Genomic DNA, 10,913 nt, shown 5'->3' with positions numbered 1-10,913 from the left:
GATGGTATTACTCAGATTAAGCATTGCCTTAGGTGGAGTTCCAACTTCAGTGAGAAAATTATTGCTTTACTAAATACTCAGCAGATGCTGAATCAGAGGCATTTCCCAGTTGCAAAACTCAATTGTGTTTCTTATTTTCAGCACACTCAATCATGTTGCAGATGACACCAAGTTGCAGATGACATCAAGCTGGCAGGAATAGCCAACACTCCAGAAGATAGGATTAAGATACAGAAGGATCTTGACAGACTTGAACATTGGGCACTATCTGACAAAATGAAATTCAATGGCGAAAAAAGTAAGGTTCTACATTTAGGCAAGAAAAACGAAATGCACAGGTACAGTACATGTGGTACCTTGCTCAATATTAGTAACTGTCAGAGGGATCTTGGAGTCCTAGTGGACAACTATTTAAATATGAGCCAGCAGTGTGCAGCAGCTACCAAAAAAAGCCAACAGAGTTCTAGGCTGCATAAACAGAGGGATAGAATCAAGATCACGTGAAGTGTTAATACTACTTTATAATGCCTTGGTAAGGCCATACCTGGAATACTGCATTCAGTTTTGGTCACCACAATATAAAAAAGGGGTTGAGACTCTAGAAAGAGTGCAGAGAAGAGCAGCAAAGATGATTTGAGGGCTGGAGGCTAAAACACATGAAGAACTGTTGCAGGAACTGAGTATGTCTAGTTTAATGAAAAGAAGGACTAGGGGAGACATGATAGCAGTGTTCCAATATCTCAGGGGTTGCCATAAAGAAGAGGGAGTCAAGCTATTCTCCAGGGCACCTGAGGGCAGGACAAGAAGCAATAGGTGGAAACTAATCAAGGAGAGAAACAACCTAGAACTGAGGAGAAAGTTCCTGACAGTTAGAACAATTAATCAGTGGAACAACTTGTCTCCAGAAGTTGTAAATGCTTCAACACTGAAGTTTTTAAGAAAACCATCCCTGGTTGGATAACCATTTGTCTGAAGTGGTGTAGGGTTTCCTGCCTAGGCAGGAGGTTGGACTAGAAGACCTCAAAGGCCCCTTCCAACTCTGTTATTCTATGATTCTATGTGCTACATTTTTACCTGGCCACTATATGTCAACTCAGAAAGATTAATATAAGGCAGGGATGGTTTCATCACAGCTGTAGACTTCAGAGGCAAGCTTTTTAATTGAGTTATTGATCCAATTTCAATTCCAGCATAAGCAACTATTAAAAGCAAAGGTGTTTTTATTATAGGGGTCAATGGAGAGAGCCTGTCCTCACTATAATGCCCTCCTCCCCAAAACAATGAGAGAAATTTTGGGGAATTAGTGGCTCACAACACACATACATATAGCACTTCACCAGATACACACCCACCACATAATTGAGTTCAATATTTCTCTTCTGTATGTAGCAGCCCTTTGTGCATCAACACAGCTCACAATGAACTCAGAATACCCCCACAGGGACCAGATATCTTAAAGGGAAAATATATTACAACCAGCTATAGTCTCTGGAAAAGCCCTCAGAGAAGATATTCCCAGGTGTGTAGAAGCAGAATCTCCATTATGGATCCCTATTCTGATTAGACTCTCAGAGATAGACAAAGCATGTTTACATCTAATAGGAAAAAAGTGCAGTATTATATATCACATTTTTTAAAAGGGGGAATAAGCAAGAACATTCCAGTGACTTTTAGACATTTCTTCCAGGTTTTATGCCAAATATCATGTCATGTGCATATAACAATGCTGTTCTACAAACTTCCCTGGCTGATGGTGGGCTTCCAGGTACAAGCCAAGGTGCGCACCATAGGGCACCTGCACAACCTCCATTGAGCAGTTGGAGTGTCGCAGGGTAGTGGGTGCGCATGCATGCACAGCAAGCGGGCCCAAGGTGGATGCCTGGCCCCGTCACAGCGTATTGATTGCGACGGGATCCGGAACCCACCACTGCTGCTGCCCATAGAAATTAGGGGAAAATACTTATGATAAACAAAGTAGTTCAGTCACCAAATGACTGAACTACTTCCTTGTGGACACGATTCCAACTATCGATCGTGAGGCTGCTCCCATTGCCTTCCTTTCTTCAAATGTAGACATTTTTAAGCTCCTAATTTTAGTATTGGTTCCATCTTAACCCCCCCCCCCACCGTTGCACATCTTTTCTTTGTCAGTGTCGTTTCCATTTTCTTCATATGACATAATACAACACACTATGTAATGTTGTTGGGATCGTTGGTCAAAGTAATAAACTGACTGATAAATCTGTGAGGCAATTGGTGGAGAGCCTCTAAGAACAATCAGTTGCCGAACTATTTATAAGGAGAATTCAGCTGCTCGGGGAAAGATTAAAGTACTATTCTCAGTGAGGAGAGCTGAAGACCAGCTGAGCCAAAGCACAGCAGGAATAAGAACCTTGGATAGCTCCAAATGTTCTGCCAGCAGGAATATCGTTACCACGCTCTGAAGCCTTAAGTAGGGAGTCAGGATTTATATTGTAGTCAGATATACTGACTGTTATATACTATTAGAACTGTTAAGAACCCTCATCTGATTCTGTTATCTGACATCTCTGTAAGATCAGACCAGAGGGGTGGAAATGGAGACACATGTTTCAAGTTTGATGGCTGTGCCCTGCAGCTAGGAGATTCTTATCTGTGGGGGATTGGCTACCCTTTATCCTTCTGCTATGTGCAGCAAAGCCTAAGAGACAGGGATCAAAACCGTCTCCCCATTTAAAACATCTTACGTGGCTCAGCATTTGCAGTGGTACGGTATTCCCCGCATTCCCAGAGTATTGTGGGAAATGAAAAGGGTGTCCCCCGCCCTGCTTCCAGCACTGTCTACTGCTTGAACAAACCTGCCACTCCTGGACAACAGGAGCCCATGAGGATAATTTCCTAATTGTTCTTAGACTAACCTCTTGCAATTATATTTGAGTAAATTGTTTTTCCTCTTGTATGGTGTTTACTCACTCCTGCTTCATGGGGAGACTTGGCTTCAGCATGAGAAACTTGTGAGCAAATTATATAATTGCTGGGCTTTTCTAGTGAAGTCTAATACCTAAATTTAGATCATTCCATCCCAATATTAAAGGAATAGTATGACACACATATGTATTTCTTTAGTAAATCAAGAATCACCCCTAGCCACCCCTGTATTCCCCAGTAACTAGACTTAAGAATTGAAATGCCATTGCTTATTTAGCAATAGTAATAGCAGTTAGACTTATATACTGCTTCATAGGGCTTTCAGCCCTCTCTAAGCGGTTTACAGAGTCAGCATATTGCCCCCAACAACAATCCGGGTACTCATTTTACCCACCTCGGAAGGATGGAAGGCTGAGTCAACCCTGAGCCGGTGAGATTTGAACAGCCGAACTGCAGAACTGCAGTCAGCTGAAGTAGCCTGCAGTGCTGCATTTAACCACTGCGCCACCTCAGGTCTGTTTCTCAGAGACAACCTTTGATCATTTCATGTACACAATCCCAGTCATTAAAAAATGGCTCCTCACCTTTTTTCTTATCTCACTAATCCATACCTAAATTTGCATCCATTGTTTATTTCCTAGTTTGTTTTGGCATAAAATCAAAAGCATTACAAAATAAAGTCTGTTTGTTGCATCTTCAGTGCATAAATTAGGAACCTAATGTGATTGACCTCCTTACATACACAGGTGCTTTCTCAAGAGCAGTTTCACAGAGGAAGATTTCAGATTTGAAGACATGCAAATATCAATGGACTACAGTCTGCAAAAGCCAAATCTGCCTTCTTCTCATTTCAGTCTTAATACTAGCGAAATATATTCAGGTTGCAAATATGTAAAGCTACCAACATTTGCAAGATGTTCAGGTAAGTAGCGTCGCTTGGCATTTTTAAGTTCTAGATTTAAGATTATTTTTTTTTCAGGACTGCTTTGGAGATAAGCCAATTCTTTTTTGTTTGAATGCATCCTGCAACCCCTGCCCAGTCTTTTTCATCTGTGGGATAGAGTGAATTGTTAATTTTCATGATCCTCCCATGAAAAAACTCAGAGGTCAAAGGAGACAAAGGAGTGAAGCAGAATCCTCAGGCTGTTATTCCAAGATGAACCTTACTGTCTTCAATTTATTTATCTCTAAGCACTGTTTAGCGATGCGGTGGCTCAGCGACTAAGATACCGAGCTTGTTGATCAGAAAGGTCATCAGTTCAGCGGTTTGAATCCCTAGCACCGGATAATGGAGTGAGCTCCCATTACGTGTCCCAGCTTCTGCCAACCTAGCAGTTCAAAAGCACCTAAAAAATGCAAGTAGAAAAATAGAGACCATTTTGGTGGGAAGGTAACAGTGTTCTATGTGCCGTCGGTGTTTAGTCATTCTGGCCACATGACCACGGAGACGTCTTTGGACAGCGCTGGCTCTTCAGCTTTGAAACGGAGATGAGCACCACCTCCTAGAGTCAGGAACAACTAGCACATATGGGCGAGTGGAAGCTTTACTTTTACCTTTAAGCACTGTTTAAACACTTCTACCAAAAAAGATAGAAGTTTGCGTGTTGTAGTGCTCCACTAAAGTGAATCTGTCATATTTTTCTTCCCAGCATAAGTCAGTTTTGGCTCGGTTTCATTTGTAAATAAAACGGAAGGGGTGGAAGCTGGAGTTAAAACAGCATACAAATAATTATTCTTAGTGCCCTTCTATTGCTTACTGTTTCTGTTGCATGCATTGTTCTTCCTACGTTTTCAACTGTGTTCTTTTCCATACACACTTTTCCCTAACATATTCAACTTCTATGATCACCTATCTGAACCCCAGTGCAGATTTGAGCCACAGAAATGAACAAATATTAAGTGTGAAGGAAGAGGAAGCATTTGGAGAAGCCCCTCCTGATGCATCTCTTTTCCAATGACTGCCATTTGGATAGTCTTTGAATGGCAAAGATTTGTTCAACAACTATTCAAAGTTACAATGGCACTGAATGAAGGGATGTATGACTTGTGTTTGGACCATTGCAGTGCCCCTGCAGTCTTGTGGACAAAATTTGGGCAGTTGGCAACCACTATTATTACCCAGCTACCCATTGTCATGTGATCACCATTTACGGCTTTTCCTGCCGGCTTCCCACAACCAATGTCAATGGGGAAGCTGGCAGGGAAAATTGCAACTAACCTTTCTTCACTGACACACATCCTTTGCCTTCTTTTGTTGACCTCTCGAGACTTACACACACACCTTCTCTAGCTCTTTTTAATTATGCACATAGACCTTCACCTCCCACTCTGTCCCCACTTCCCCTGTACCCACCTTGTGTATTCCACTGCAGTTCCCCCCCCCCTCAGCTGAGTTGTGAGCAGCCAGTGTTAGGCCTCCCAAGGCCTCTCCTAAACTCCCCATAGTACCCCATACACCTTAACTGAGACTCTTTCCACTTCCTTCTTAACAATCAGTAGATCTTCAATTATGATGATAACCAGGCCACTTGAATTGTTGTCACAAAGCAATGAGGTCACACGACACCATCCCTTGCAACTGCATTGCCTAGTGATGGCAACATCTGTCCCAATTATAGTTGGAACTTGATAATTCATGTCATGGTCCTCCATCTTGGATTCATTATGGTTTTAGCTTGCTCTGTTCTTGGGTTTTCTAATCAATGGAGCACAAACTCTCCAATCTAGCTTAAGGAACATAGAATGAATAAGATTCTGTAAAATAATGCTGAAAAAACAAATCTGGCTTCCTCAGATGTGATAGCAGAGCTGGGATTCTTTTTTACTACCGGTTCTGTGGGTGTGGCTTGGTGGGCATGGCAGGGGAAGGATACTGCAAAATCCCCATTTCCTCCAGATCAGCTGAGATTGAGATTGAGAGAGAGAGAGAGATTGAGATGCTTTATTTGTATGCCGCCCTTTTCCCTGGGGGGACTCAGGGCGGCTCACAACTCAAGGGGAGGGAGGACAAACAAGTCACAAACATGAAAAATGATACATCATTAAAAAAAAACACAACAGTCATGCAATTCGAGTGGGGTTAAAATCTTTAGCCCCAGGCCTGTCGGGACAGCCAGGACTTAAGGGCTACGCGGAAGGTCTGGAGGGTGGTGAGGGTACGAATCTCCACGGGGAGTTCATTCCAGAGGGTCAGAGCAGCCACCGAGAAGGCTCTCCTCCGGGTAGTTGCCAGCCGACATTGGCCGGCTGATGGAATTCGGAGGAGGCCTAATCTATGGGATCGTATCGGCCTAGTGGAGGTTATTGGCAGTAGGCGGTCTCTCAAGTACCCAGATCCAATACTATGTAGGGCTTTGTAGGTGACAAGTAGCACCTTGAAGCGCACTCGGAGATCAACAGGCAGCCAGTGCAGCTCGCGGAGGATAGGTGTTACGTGGGTGAAACGAGGTGCACCCACGATCGCTCGCGCAGCCGCATTCTGGACCAGCTGAAGTCGCCGAATACTCTTCAAGGGCAGCCCCATGTAGAGCACATTGCAGTATTCCAGCCTAGAGGTCACAAGGGCACGAGTGACTGTTGTGAGAGCCTCCCGGTTCAGGTAGGGCCGCAACTGGTGCACCAGGCGTACCTGGGCAAATGCCCCCCTGGTCACAGCCAACAAATGGTGTTCAAAAGTCAGCTGTGGGTCCAGGAGGACTCCCAAGTTGCGGACCCTGTCTGAGGGGCATAGAGTTTGACCCCCCAGCCTGAGAGATGGAACACTTGACCAATTAGTGGGAGGGAAGCACAGCAGCCACTCGGTTTTATCTGGGTTGAGTACAAGCTTGTTAACCCCCATCCAGTCTCTAACGGCTTCAAGGCCCTGGCTCATCACGTCCATCACTTCATTGAGTTGGCACGGGGCGGACAGATACAGCTGTGTATCGTCCGCATATTGATGGTATTTTATCCCGTGCCGTCGAATGATCTCGCCCAGCGGTTTCATGTAGATGTTAAAAAGAAGGGGGGACAGGACCGAACCCTGCGGCACCCCATATGTTAGGGGCCTAGGGGTTGATCTCTGCCCTCCGACTAACACCGACTGCGACCTGTCCGAGAGGTAAGTGGAGAACCACCGTAAAACAGTGCCTCCCACCCCCACCTCCCGCAGTCATCGCAGAAGGATACCATGGTCGAGACCAGCTGGGACTTGGGATGCAGAGAATAGATGGGGGCGGGGCCAGTCAGGGGTGGGTTCTCTGAACTACTCAAAATTTCCGCTACCGGTTCTCCAGAACTGGTCGGAACCTGCTGAGTACCACCTCTGTGTGATAGGATTGCCTGATAGGAATTCAAGGAGCAAAGAAAAGCAACAAATACCAAGACATTCCACAGTGACAAGAAAAAAGTTCTTCCAAAGATTTAAAAGGAGAGAGACAGACGCACCAAAATTTAGATACAGCTCAGCAACAAGCACAGTGTATGAGGAAGAAATAAAGTCACAAAGATCCAGGAATGCAACAACAAAATATGGAACTGAACAAACAGAATGCAACAATATCCTAACAAGCCTGGCCTATTACTTTCTGCAAAGCCAACCATTATATTTTCTAATTCACGGGTTATGGCTTAGCCTGTTGTATGCAATTAGTTGATTGTGGCTTATTAAATGAACCATGGCTTTGTCTGCTGCCTTTCGTGCCAAAGCACAACCGTTCTGTTGTGCCTTTTAAGGCATTTTCTAAGAACTTGGCACAAACAACTGCTTGTGAAACAACAATTTTACTGACAATGCTACAGCAGTTTGGGTCAGGTTGACATTGCCAAACCAGCTGACGAATGTTTTAGGCAAAACAAAAGCACTGTGTTAACAGAGACTTTGAAATGGTCAACACTGAGCTGGGTCGGACCCCCGGCAGGTTGGTTCTTGCAACATCATACTGATATTCTGAGAGTAATCTGTGTTTCTAAGCAGTTTGATCGCAGTTTAGCTCAGCTGGTTTTGTGACAATATCACAATTAACAATTCAGAATGAGCTATTCTTCTCTTCTTGCAATAATCGTTGATATTTTTTTTCAAATGCCATTGATTTAATGGCATTTGGAAGAAATGCAAGATTAGTCCTGATAAGAAATGGGGATGTCACATTCATCACTCTGGTGAAACAGCATCAGGCTATTTTCAAAAGACATGTTACAGAGAGTACTACATCTTCCTTTTAAAAAAATAAATAAAATCTCTTTTTAAAAACAAGCTTGTCTGCACAGTCAGTCAGTTTCACTGGAAAGAGTCTGATTTGTTGCTAATCACAATTATGTATCTTCTGTGGGTTTCCATCAACTAAATGAGCCTCGGTGGTGCAGTGGTTAGAGTGTAGTACTGCAGGCTACTTCTGCTGAACCCCTGGCTGCTTGCAATTTGGCAGTTCAAATCTCACCAGGCTCAAGGTTGATTCAGCCTTCCATCCTTCTCAGGTGGTTAAAATAAGGCCCTAAATTGTTGGGGGCAATATGCTGACTCTGTAAACTGCTTAGGGAGGGCTGGAAAGCACTGTGAAGCGGTATATAAGTCTAAGTGCTATTGCTATATCTGGCTATGTCTGTATTATTTGGAGAAGGGAAGGGCTTCTGTAGTTTTTTTTCCCTACTTGCCTCTCTCTCCAATGGTCTCTCCACCTTCAATCTCTATGGTAACTGACACCTGGTTTCCTTACCATAGAGTTGAAAGAAAACAGAGTGGCAAGATTAGTATGAAGATTTCCACCAAGGGTCATCAATGAGATTCACTCTTTGCTGATTTCTCTTGTTTTCTGTAGTGTGAGCAGTGATGGACATTGGTCTTTATAATAATGTGATCTGCAATCTTTGACAATCTGTCAAAAATGGCACCTTACAGGTTGAAGCAGGAGAGAGTCCAGCTGGCATTCCCCCTGTATTTAGTTTAATAGAAAGAAGGACTAGGGGAGACATGATAGCAGTGTTCCAATATCTCAGGGGTTGCCACAAAGAAGAGGGAGTCAAACTATTCTCCAAGGCACATGAGTGTAAAACAAGAAGCAATGGGAGGAAACTAATCAAGGAGAGAAGCAACTTAGAACTGAGGAGAAATTTCCTGACAGTTAGAACAATTAATCAGTGGAACAGCTTGCCTCCAGAAGTTGTGAATGCCCCAATACTGGAAGTCTTTAAGAAGATTTTGGATAGCCATTTGTCTGAAACGGTATAAGGTTTCCTGCCTAGGCAGGAGGTTGGACTAGAAGACCTTCAAGGTCCCTTCCAACTCTCCTATTGTATTGTATTGTATTGTATTGTATTTATCATTTCATTATGCGTCCATCCTCTGCTTCACCAAGCTATCAAACTGGCATGCTTGCTGCCAAAATGCCACACGCAGGTTTAGAATTAGCCTACTAGTTGGGCAACTTGAAAGGCAGTAAATAATATAGGCCATCTGTCAGGGCAAAGCAATGTACAGTATGGTAGCATATTTTCCTTTCACCGGAGGAAAGCATGTCAAACCAACTGCCTAGATGAGCCAGTACAGCAATGTTTCTCAATTTTGACAACTTTAAGACATGTGGACTTCAATTCCCATGCTTGCTGGGGAATTCTAGGAGTTAAGAGTCCAAATTAATAGCCCTCTATACCTATTTTTATGGCAAAAGGCAAATTGTGCATGCATGCACCACGTGTTGTGCCTACGCGATCCCCAACCATCAGCTGGTTATTGCAGGGGTGGTGGATTGCGCATGCACGTGCATGAACTGAACACATGCACATGCGATCAGCGAACCAGTAGTGATGGTAAATGCAACCCGCCACTGGTCCAAACATTTTAAAGTTGCCAAAGTTGACAAATACTGCCTTAGAATATCAGATTCTGTGTTAAGCTAACTATGTTTGTTAGCAAACATTCATCAGCATTTATTCCCCCCCCGAAACACAACACTGCTTTTTTTTAATTATAGCAAATTTCATCTCGTCTCCTGTTTGTTATCATATTCAGAAATAATAATTATATTGTACCAAACCCAAAGTATCAATGAACGCATGAAGGGAGGCAACCAGGACTAATTCCAAAATATGCAAGTCCACCTCTACATAATCTCCATTTGCAGAGGAACTTTCAGCTACGCATTACAGGGCATCTCTTCATCTCTAATGTCTCTTAAGTCTCTAAGCTTACTGCAAAGCTTAATTATCTAACTACAGCTAATTGCAGAGGCTTTATAGTATGTTGAAATGCTAAAAGGTGGAGAGACTGGAATGAAGCAATAACGACTTCCACATTTTGGCAGAAACAGAAAGACACGATTGAGATAGAAGCTATTGCTCTTTAAAATGATACTGGATTCAACAACTTTCTGTTTGGCAACTCCAGCCCAGTTGAATTTATTGACCATTTCGGATTAATGGCCATTCTTCCTACCCACAAACCACCTTCTGTGTTAATTTTTCAAAGTACTCATTAGGGAAAAAGAGTCAACGAATACCTGGATGTATTTTCTTCTCACTTCCCACACTTGGTATTTGAAAGTTAAAGCCAGACTTCAGCAACTTGATATTCTGCATAGGGATTAGAACTAAAAGTCCAAATCTGTAAATTTGCTAGTAGGAATCCTGGGAATTGTAGACCCCAAACCTTTGGAGGATGGTTGATTACATTGATTGTTTGTGGCTTGTTTTTAACAGAAAATCTCCATAAGTGTTTCATAGAAATGCAGTTTGGAAGTAGTGTTAATAAATTAGAGTTTAAGAAATACAAATACACAAAGAATTCTTAAGCCACAATGTGGTTTACTTGGTTTCAGTTTAATGTGTGGTATAAATCTAGCCAATTGTGGTTTATTCAACAAAAATGAGCAAGCAAAGAAAGAGAAAACAAGGTGGTGTCTTAGCAGGTGCGAAGGATGGTAAACAAAGCATTTTAAACTATACCTTATACCCTTCCAAATGGAATAATAATAATATAAGAATGGCAAAGAAAAAGAATAATTATGTGAATGTATATCTATAACTGTATGTAA

Source organism: Thamnophis elegans, chromosome 7 (assembly GCF_009769535.1).
Source record: "Thamnophis elegans isolate rThaEle1 chromosome 7, rThaEle1.pri, whole genome shotgun sequence".
In the NCBI taxonomy this organism is placed as follows: Eukaryota; Metazoa; Chordata; class Lepidosauria; order Squamata; family Colubridae; genus Thamnophis; species Thamnophis elegans.
Note: the sequence above shows the minus strand (reverse complement) of the source record.